The 10,000-nt window shown below is 46.5% G+C and overlaps 1 pseudogene across 1 annotated transcript in view; it reads left to right on the top strand.

Moving 5' to 3' along the window:
* LOC122267454 (DNA-directed RNA polymerase III subunit RPC1-like) overlaps positions 1-10,000 on the top strand; it is a 20,535-nt pseudogene that overhangs the window by 8,911 nt on the left and 1,624 nt on the right. The window contains exons 8-9 of the transcript XR_015191398.1: positions 8,909-9,075; positions 9,725-9,873. The product of XR_015191398.1 is annotated as a DNA-directed RNA polymerase III subunit RPC1-like (transcript). The remainder of the gene's footprint in view (positions 1-8,908; positions 9,076-9,724; positions 9,874-10,000) is intronic.

Raw genomic sequence — 10,000 nt, 5'->3', positions numbered from 1 at the left:
ATAAAAGAGAGAGAGGAGATCAAGAGAGAGAGAGAGGCTTAAATGATTGGAAGAGAGAGAGAGATCTGAAGGAGAGAGAGAGATAAAAGTAGAGTAATTAGGCGAGAATAAAGGAGGATAACGGGACAATATAGAGAGCTCTTATTTAAAGAGGAATGGAGACAGATTATATTAAATGATAAAGAGAGAGAGTAGACAGATTTAATTAAAATATCATTAAGATAAATTTCAATATAACTTAAGAGAGACTGTGAGGCGCACCCTCGAGAGCATAGTGAGGGAGAGAGAGAGAGCGAGAGAGAGAGGGGAGCTGATTCGTAGATGGCTATAGCGAGAGGAGAGAGATGAAAATAACACAATATAAGATAATAAACGAGTAAGGCTGGAGAGAGGGGAGCGGGAGAGAGAGAGGGGAGCGGAGAGGAATGAGGGAAGGGGGATAGACGAGACAGGGAAGGAGGATAGGGAGAGAGAATAGCGCAAGACGATAGCGGCGGAAGAAAGGAGGGGGGAGTGGAGGGGAGACGGAGATCGGTTGGGGACGAGGCGAAGGGAAAGCTGAGGGCGAGACGGAGAGAGGGAGGAGGGGGGAGAGAGCGAGCGAGGCGAGCGGTGGGAGGGAGGAGAGTGGCCGAGCGGGAGGCGGAGACGGGGGAGAGAGCAGCGAGGACAGACGGACGAGTGAGGGGAGGGGTGAGAGAGAGAGAAGAGAGGGAGGAGCTGGGGAGGAGCAGAGAGGGAGAGGAGGAGGGGAGAGAGAGAGAGAGATAAAACGAAGGAGGAGAAGAGAGAGTAAAGAGAAGCGGAAGTGGAGAGAGAGGAGAGAGCGAGAGGAGAGAGGGGGTGAGTAGAGAGAGACGGAGACGAGAGGAAGCGAGAGGAGAGCGAAGAGGGCGAGAAGGAGGTCTGCGAGAGGAGGCAGGGAGAAGAGGATGGAAGGAGAGGAGGGGAGCGGGGGTGGAGAAGAGAGGAGGAGATGGGACGAGAGGAGCGAGGAGGAGGATGTGAGAGCTGGGGAGAGAAAGAGAGGGAGGAGGAGGAGGATCGAGAGAGACGCGGAGACGAGAGGAGAGAGAGATAAATGAGAGAGAAATATAGAGCAGAGAGAGATAAGGAGAGAGAGAGATGGGTGAGAGAGACGAGAGGAGAGAGAGGAGATGAAGGAGAGGAGAAAGAAGAGAGAGAGAGCAGGGCGAAGGAGAGAGGGAAGGGGAAGAAGAAAGGTAATGAGGAGGGATGTGGAGAGGGGCGAGAAGGGGACGGGGAGGATGAGGAGGAGGAGGAGGAAAGAGAGAAGTGAGAAGTTATAAAGAGGAGAGAGAGATAAGAGAGGAGAGAGGAGAGAGGGAAGGAGATAGCAGTAGTTTGAGTAGAGTAGATGATGAGAGAGGAGGTCTAGGAAGAAGGAGATTGAGGAGGAGAGGAGAAAGAGAGAGATAGAGAGAGGAGAGTAGAGCAGAGGAGATTTATAGAGATAAGAGTGAAGAGAGAGAGCAGAATAGATGATAGAGAGAGGAAGAGGAGAGAGAGCGAAAGAAGAGGGGAGGGAGGAGAGTGAGGAGAGAGAGGAGGTGAGAGAGGAGTCGATGAGAGCGGAGAGATTGAGAGATAAAGGAGAGAGGGGAGGAAGAGAGTGTAATGAGGAGGACGAAGAGACGAGAGGACGACGGGATGAGTGAGAGGAGAAGGAATGAGGGGGAGAGAGATCAGAGAGGGAAGAGCGAAGAGAGAGAGAGGGCGGTGAGGAGGAGTTGAGTGGGCGAGAAGAGGAGTGCGAGGAGTGGAGGCGATTCCAGAATTCTATGCTGCTCCTACTAGTACGTAGTCGTATTTTGGCAGCATCGTTGCGCGAAGTAATGAGCTTGGAATATAAATATTATCTACTAATAGTGTCTCTTAATTTTAGCCTAGTGTGCGGCGGAAGAGGCAGAGAGCACTGAGGAGAGAGGCGAGGTTACAGAGCTGGAGGAGAGGAGAGTAAGTACGAGAGAGGGAGAAGAGAGGAGAGAGGATTAGGAGAGCGAGGAAGGGAGAGAGGAGAGGAGGAGAGATGAAGAGAGTGGAGAGAAGAGCGCATGAAGAGCTGAGCGAGAGTGAGACGAGAAGAGGATGTAGAAGGAGGAGAGGGAGAATGAGAGGAGAGGAGAGAGAGAGAGAGCAAGAGAGAGCCGAGAAGTAAGGATAGAGAGGGAGAGAGGAAAGAGAGAGCCGAGAAGGAAGACGAGCGCCGAGAGGATTGAGATGAGAGAGAGCGAGGGGAGAGCGGAAGTGGGAGGGAGAGATGCGGAGAGACGAGCGGGAGAGGGCGAGAAGGAACGAGATAGCGAGAAAGAATGCGGAGTGGCGAGTAGGAGAAGCTGGAGATGTAGAAGCAGGCTCCAGATGTAGAGAAGAAGAGCGGAGAGATGAGAGGAGAGAGAGGGAGACGGCGCGATATAAAAGAGAGTGAGTCGAGGAAGGGAGAGAGTTAGAGAGAGAGCGTGAAGCACGAGCTTCTCGGGACGAGAGCGGTCCGGCAGGATGACTGAAGACAGAGGAAGATGAGAGGGGAGAGAGAGGCAGCTATGAGCGGCTGAGAGGATGTAGAGAGTATCTGTGCGTGAGGAGGGGAGGAGGAGGAGAGAGTGAGGAGAGTAGTAGGAGAGATAGGAGAGGAGCGAGATATCGCTGTTCGGATTAGAACTGATAGAGGGGATGATTGTCGAGAGAGCTATTTGGCCGTACAGAGAAGGAGAAGAGATGTAAGGAGATGGAGGTCGGATGATGGCGAGCGCAGAGAAGCAGGAGAGAGCGTATGTTAGAGATGAGGAGGAGATTGGTAAGAGAGAATAGGAGATTGAAGGAGGAGAAGAGAGGGGAGAGAATGGAGGACGGATGCAGTTTTAGGCAGGGAGAGAGTGACGAGAAGGAGTTGGAAGAGGGAATGAGAAGAAGTTGAGAGAGGAGGGCGGAGGAGAGAGAGAGTGGAGAGGATGGGAGAGAATTCGAGAGGATGGAGAGGTGGAAAGAGAGGGTGAGAGTGAGATCGAGTGAGATAAAGAGAGAGAGAGGGAGAGAGGAGGAGAGGGGAGAGGAATGATGGAGAGGCGAGGGAGGAGAGGAGATTTGATTGGACAGTGGAGCGGTGCAGAAGAGAAGAGTAGAGTAGCGTGAGAGTGGTAGGTGAGCGACGAGAGGAGGAGGAGCAGATGCAGCAGATGGGATGAGGATGGGTTTTAAAAGAAGAGAAGACATATTTTATTTATAATTTGTTTATATGTAAATGAGTTGTATTTATAATTTAAAGATGGAAAAGAGAGTTGAGAGAGAGATGATTAATTTAAATCTTATTTATATTAATTTTGAATACATAATAAATATATTTAGAATTTCAATAAAAGATAATATATATTAAAGAATTTTTATTAAAGTAATGTGATATGATTCTTTATTTAAATTTATAAAGATTATTCTTTAAAATATTAATTATAATTTTTTTATAAAAGAAAAGAGAGAGAAAATCAAGAAGAGAGTTATTAATATAAATTTTTAATTTTTTAAAAAAGGAGAGAAAAGAAAGAGAGGAATGTGGAGAGAAGAGTAAGAGAGATAGAGCAGAATCTAGGAAGCCTGAGAGAGAGGAAGGAAGGGGAGAGTGGAGAGGAGGTGGGGCGTGGATGGGGGATGGCGAGGCGGGGGCGGGAATAGGCGTGGGAAGGAAGAGGGAGGAGAGAGATAGTGTGGGAAGGATAGAGGGGAGGATAGGGTAGACGATAGTTTTCTATTAGAGGATTAGCAGAAAATTTGTAAGTTATGGGAGAAGGGAAATTATAAGAGTGGATGAGAGGATTAGAGGATGTGATGGAGATAGAGAAGAGATTTATAAGAGATAGACGGGGATTTATGAGAGAATAAGTTTAGAGAGAGTGAGAGGGGTTGAGAGGAAGTGTGGGTAGAATTAAGATGGGGGGGAGGAGAGGTTCGGGACGCAGTAGGCGTATCGAAGGGAGGAGGACATGGGAGAGCCCCCCCCACCCCACCCCCCACCCGGAGGGGAGCGAGAGGAGGGGAGAGCGAGTGAAGAGAGAGGTGAGGGGAGTGAGACGGTGAGAGGGGGGTCTCTAGAGTGATTTGAGGGGTGAGGAGAGGAGGGGAGAGAGAGTGAGGCAGCTGAAGGCGAGGGGAGAAGAGCGCAAAAGGAGATGGAGAGAGAGTGACGTGGAGAGAGTTGCTCATTGTCGCGGGGAAGGGGGGAGTGGAGAAGATCGAGGGGAGAAATGAGAGAGAGAGATGAGGATGGAGTAGAAGATAGCAGTCCGATTATACAGGAGGGTTGAGGAGGATGGTGGAAGAGCGAGGTAGGTGAGAGGAGGGGATGGTGTGGGGAAGAGGGTAGACGTTGAGAGGGGGTGAGAAGAGAGTGCAGGATGAAGTATAGAAGAGTAGGAGGTTGTAGGCGAGTGATGTAGTGGAGGAAGAGAACAGAGATGAGATGATAGAGAAGAAGATGAGCGGCAGAAGCTTTAAACGGCAATGGGAGGGTTAGGAGGAGGGTAGTCGGAGTTGAATTTTATAGAGATGGGGGTAGAAGGTATTGAGATATAGGGAGGGGTGTTGTATTGGGGTTATTGGGATTGCTGAAGATAAGGATTATTTTTTTTTGTTTTTCATTTAGGAGTTGTTAATTAGAGTATAGAGAGAGATAGTTTTTTAGACTAGTATATTATCAGAGAGAGGAATTAGAGTTTTTGCGATAGTAGTTTAGTAAGATATTTATAGTGATATTAGTTTGAGATTTAGATTTTTTTTTAGAGATTTACATTTTAATTGATTTTTTTTTTTACGATTGTTTTTTAGAGAGGAGAGGGGATTTGTTGTAGATCGGAGAAAGAGGGAGGATGAGAAGAATAGGGAGATGAGAGTGATATTCGATATGAGATCAGGGGTGAGGGCACGGCAATGTGATGGGAGTTTAGGAGGGTAGGATGGCAGAGAGGAGGAGAGAGAGAGGGATCTGGAGGAGATGAGTCGCTGGAGAGGAGTGAGGAGTGAGAGAGACGAGTGCGGATGGCAGGATAGGGGGAGAGGAGGGATGAGGGAAGAGAGCGAAGACGAGAGAAAGCAGCGGCAAAGCAGATAGAGGGGTGAGAGCGAGGAAATGAGAGAAACAGAAGAGGAGTGCAGAGTGAGAGATGGTGATAGGAGTGACCCGAAGAGAGTAGATGTGGAGGACGTGATGATAGGCGAGCTAGCGAGACGTGAAGTGAAGCGAAGAAAGAGAGAGAATGGAGTGACAGTAGGGAAAGACGAAGAAGAGGAGGAGAAGAGGAGAGAAGAGAGGGAGGGAAGAGGGAGGAGAGCGAGAAGAGAAGGAGGGAGAGGGAAGCAAGGAGGGGAGAGGGGGATAGAGCAGTATGAGGGAGAGGCAGAGGAGCGTGAGAGGTTTGGAGGGGGGAAGGAGAGAGAGAGGAGAGATTTCGATTTGAAGGAGAGACGATGGAAGAGGATGGATGAGGGAGACGGAAGCACAACACCGATGGGAGAGGAGGGAGAGTGGAGAGACTGAGAGTAGAGAGACGGCAGAGAAAGGAGAGATGAGAGAAGAGGGAGGGTAGGGGGAGAAGGAGAGAGACGACGGATGAGAGAAGGTGAAGAGACTATTTGGGGTTAGGATGATTGGAATTTGGATAAGAGGGGGGAGATGAGAGACTCGAGATGAGACAAATGAAGTCCAGAGGAGGGTGGTGAAGTGATTGGACAGACAGGGGAGAATGAGAGAGCACCGGATAGGAGGGAGGAGACGAAGGGAGAGTTGAACAACCGGGTATGCTTGGGTTAGAGGGTTTGGACGAGATCGAGGTGAGATGAAGTCGTGGAAGGTTGGTGGGGTCGGGCGGGCAGAATTGGGAGGAGGTGGATGAAAAGGAGGGGAGTGAGAGCAGAGGGAAGTGTAACGGGAATCCCCGAGGAGAGGGAGTGCAAGGAGCTGAGCGGAGGGGAAGCGTGATGGAATTCGAGAGGGTTCGATGACTCAGGCGGGACGTGAGTCGATTTGAGAGACTGGCAAGAGAGTAAGAACTCTCGTTAAGACTAGGAAGATGACTGACTATCGGTGAAGTATATGTGGAGATAGGAGGGGCGGGAGGAGAGAGGGGAGAGACGCGGGAGGAGGGCAGAAGAGAGCGGGAGGGTGAGAAGAGAGAGAGGGGGGAGGGTGGAGGAGGTGTTGAGAGCCAATCGAGAGAGGGGCGACGGAGAGGGAACGGGCGAGTAGTAGATGTAGAGAACGGAAGAGACGGAGGAGAGGAGGGAGAGAGAATATGCAGGTGGAGGATAGGAAGGGAAGAACGAAGGAGAGAGGAGACTAGAGAGAGGAGAGAACGCGAAGAGAGGGAGAGAGAGAGGACGGCGGAGGAGAAGATGAGGCAATGAGAGAGGAGAGCGGATCGAAGGCTGAGAGAAGGCAAGAGAGAGAGCGAGGACGAGCGGTCGGGAGAGCGTTCGAGAAGGAAGGCTGAGAGCGAGCAACTAGTGACAGAGCGAGAGGAGGGGTAGACGATTGAGACAAACTATTTTGTTTTATAAAATCATTAAGAATGCAGTACTTTTAGTTTTTTACTGTATATATTTACGAGTTCCGCTCCTGAGACGCCCCCACTCAGCTATCCAGAAGTAGATAGACTCTCATACTGAATAAAACGCAAGAGTGAGATCTGGAGATTCACGATGTTATGTATATGTGTGACGCTCGCTTCTCCGCAACGCTAGACGCTGACACCTACCCCCCGCGAGTGTTAGAGCTTGTCTGTCTACCCGTTGGATTTAGCTCATGACCTCGCGAGATTTGAGTCTTCATTTGGGTGGGGTAGTCCGCTACTTTGGGATGTATGTTTTGTAGAGGATTTAGGATGCGCGTACGAGCAGCGCACGGCTGGCCTTGGCGGGTTAGTTTGGGGGTAAGAGCTTGCTGGGTACCCTGAGGAGTGAGAGATGGAGTGTGGAAGGATTTAAATAGATAGAAATGATAAGATTAGTTTAAGAGAGATAGATGACGTGTCAAGCTCCTAGTTGTGCGGGTCTTGGAATGGTGTGTGGCTGGATTTTTGCACACAGTTTTGGCCAGTGTGTTGTCCTTGTAGAGTTGTTGGTGGGTGGGGGGACTATGTGAGGTGGCAGTAGGTGGGGTAGTCCGTGTTCGCGTGGCTCGTACCGCTAGTGGTGGCAATTTGTGCTTGGTATTGGGAGGCGGATGGTGGTCTGGAGCGCGGGATCGTGTTAACCGCGCCGTCCTCGCGCTCCCTCTGGGTCGCTGTAATTTAGATGTGCTCTCACTCCTAGTCATGATCAGATGTGTGAACTCTTGGTGATAAGTCTTAGTGGTCGCGTTGGGGTGGGTCTCACTCTCCACGCGGAGAGCACGCAAAGTGATTTTAGATGGACGAGCTATATATAAGATGTTGTCCTCTACTCCGTTCCGTTTATACCCCCCCCCCCCCCCCCCCACCCCCCACCCCCCCCCCTATTGCTCACGTTCGCTCAGTGGTGGTTTTTGCGCTGGTTTAGAGATGGATTGTAGGTGGCGCCTATAAAGAGTGGGAGGGTGCGAGTGTATGCTTGTGCAGTGGATGCTGATGGTAGGAGAGAGATAGATAGTTAGTGACCAGGGTGAGTAGTTGAGTGATAACTAAGATAAGATGGAGAGAGTATATGAGTGAAAGAACGAGAAGGAGACACTAGGAAAAGAGGGAGGAGAGGAGAGTGTGGAGGCGGAAAGGGAAAGGGATATTAGAGGTAAGCTGATGGAGAAGGAACCTACCCCCCGAAGAGAGGGGGACAAGGGGGAAAGTAAAAAAAGGGAGGAAGGGAAAGGAAAAATAAAAAGCACGTGATGTGGGCTGAGAATTACAAAAAACAAAGAGAGTAGAGAGAGAGGGTTGGGAATAGATAGATAGATGGATTGATGGATGGATGGATGGATGGGATAGATGGATGGATGGGTATGAGATAGATTGATAGATAGGATAAGATAGATAGATAGATAGATATAGATAGATAGAGATAGATAGATAGAATACCCCGATAGATAGATAGTATAGATGATAGATAGAAAGATATATAGATTGATAGTAGATAGATAGAAAGATAGATAGACTATATATATAGATAGATAGATAGATAGACAGATAGATTATGATAGATAGATAGATAGATAGATTTAGATAGATAGAATAGATAGATGATTAGGGATGGATGGAATGGATGGATGCAATGGGTGGATGATGGAATGGTGGGATGGAATGGTTGGATGACTACGAGAGGATGATGATATACAATAGTAGATGTGATGTGGAGTGATCGTGAATCGTGAGCTATGTGAGTATGTGTTGGTGAGTGGTGGTATATCTGTAGGTGGTGCCTCCATCCCTTAGCCTCTGTAAATTGGGCATTTATAACACATCACTGTGTATCGTTTTCATAGAACATTCTTTCCATGATTTTTTTTGATATGTTTTATCACTTATTACTTAAATTTCCCCTGCAAGTTAACCTGCCATTGATGTACCACATCTTTGGTGCCATTTTGTCCAACCACTGCCTTAGACGTCCTATTCCTTCATTGATTTGCATTGTTTAAACCTTTTTTTTATACCTCGATATGGGTCATTTGTATTTTAGTCTCAGGGTTTAAGTTTTTATGAAATCAAAAGTACTTCAAATAATTGGCATGATAAATATTTTATAAGATATTTTATTTTTCTTGATCAATGCTTTTATATTATAAACAATATCTATGATTGCATGAATAAATGTTTAATATAAATTGATATATTTATATTCTTTCCCAAAGTTCCTCTTCAGAAAATACTCTGTTTCTTCTTCGTTGCAAAGAATTTCCGTACAGTTAATGAGCCTCCGCTCTCCTCTCCCCAGGTGAAAGAGATGGACGTGTGTGTAGAATCCGACGCCACTCTCACCGTCCGTCCCTCGAAGACCAAGGTGTCGTCCTTGTACTGCCAGCTGCAGCGCCTCAAGCAGCACATCACCAAGGTCATCATCAAGGGCTTGCCATCTGTCAACAGGGCTGTCATCAACCAGGTCAGTGGAGTTCAATTCAGATAGTTTTATATATATGTGTGATCTCTTGTTGTAGAGCATGGCTTATTTTTGATGTTTATTATTTGTGATTTTTTTTTTTTTTTTTTTTTTTTTTTTTTTTTGTATTTGAAAGATTTTTAATATATATTTTTTTAATTCTTTGTTCTTTCTTTGTTTTTGTTATTTACTTATGCTTCTGTCATTCATCATTTTTTATGTTTTTTAGATTTTTGTTTTTGTTTTGTTTTATTGATTTTTCTTTATTATTATTATTTTTGTAAAATTATTTTCTAAGTGCAGTTTTTATGTCTTATATTATGCATTTAATTTTGTTGAATTATAAGATAATTCCTGGTATCATGTTTTCTTAGTATCTGCTCAAACTTGATTCTCGTATGTTTTGATATGATGAATAAGCAAGATTAAAATCGTAATTAAAATTTCAATCATAAAACATATCCAAGTTAAAGGAATATTTAAAAGAATAAAAAGGAAATTATTCATTTGTTGGCAGAGATAACCTCAATTCTTCTTTTCATCAAGATATGATAAAATCATCATTTTTTGTACTTCCCACAATTCCTTTCCTAGAGGGATGGATGGATGGACTGATAAAGTGCCTCATGGATTTCCTTTTTAATGTAAACAGAACGACACAAGTGGGATTTCCCAGCATGAACTGCTTGTGGAAGGAGACAACTTGCAGGAGGTCATTGCAACCTATGGCGTTGACGGCACGCGTTGCACCTCAAACAACACGTATGAAGTCTTCACCTCTTTAGGGATTGAGGCAGCAAGGTTGGTTGGGTGGATTCTGTTATAAGATGAAGATTTTTTTTTTTTTTTGAGAAATTTTGCTTTATATTTTATATTAGCATTCCTCTCTCCACTATTGAGTTACTTTGCTACTTGTTCTTTGTGTTCT

The sequence above is a fragment of the Penaeus japonicus genome, unplaced genomic scaffold (assembly GCF_977035675.1).
Source record: "Penaeus japonicus unplaced genomic scaffold, GWHDUDI00000001_assembly GWHDUDI00000012, whole genome shotgun sequence".
NCBI classification, from domain to species: Eukaryota; Metazoa; Arthropoda; class Malacostraca; order Decapoda; family Penaeidae; genus Penaeus; species Penaeus japonicus.
The sequence above is the reverse complement of the archived record's forward strand: the minus strand, read 5'-3'. Positions and strand labels throughout refer to the sequence as shown.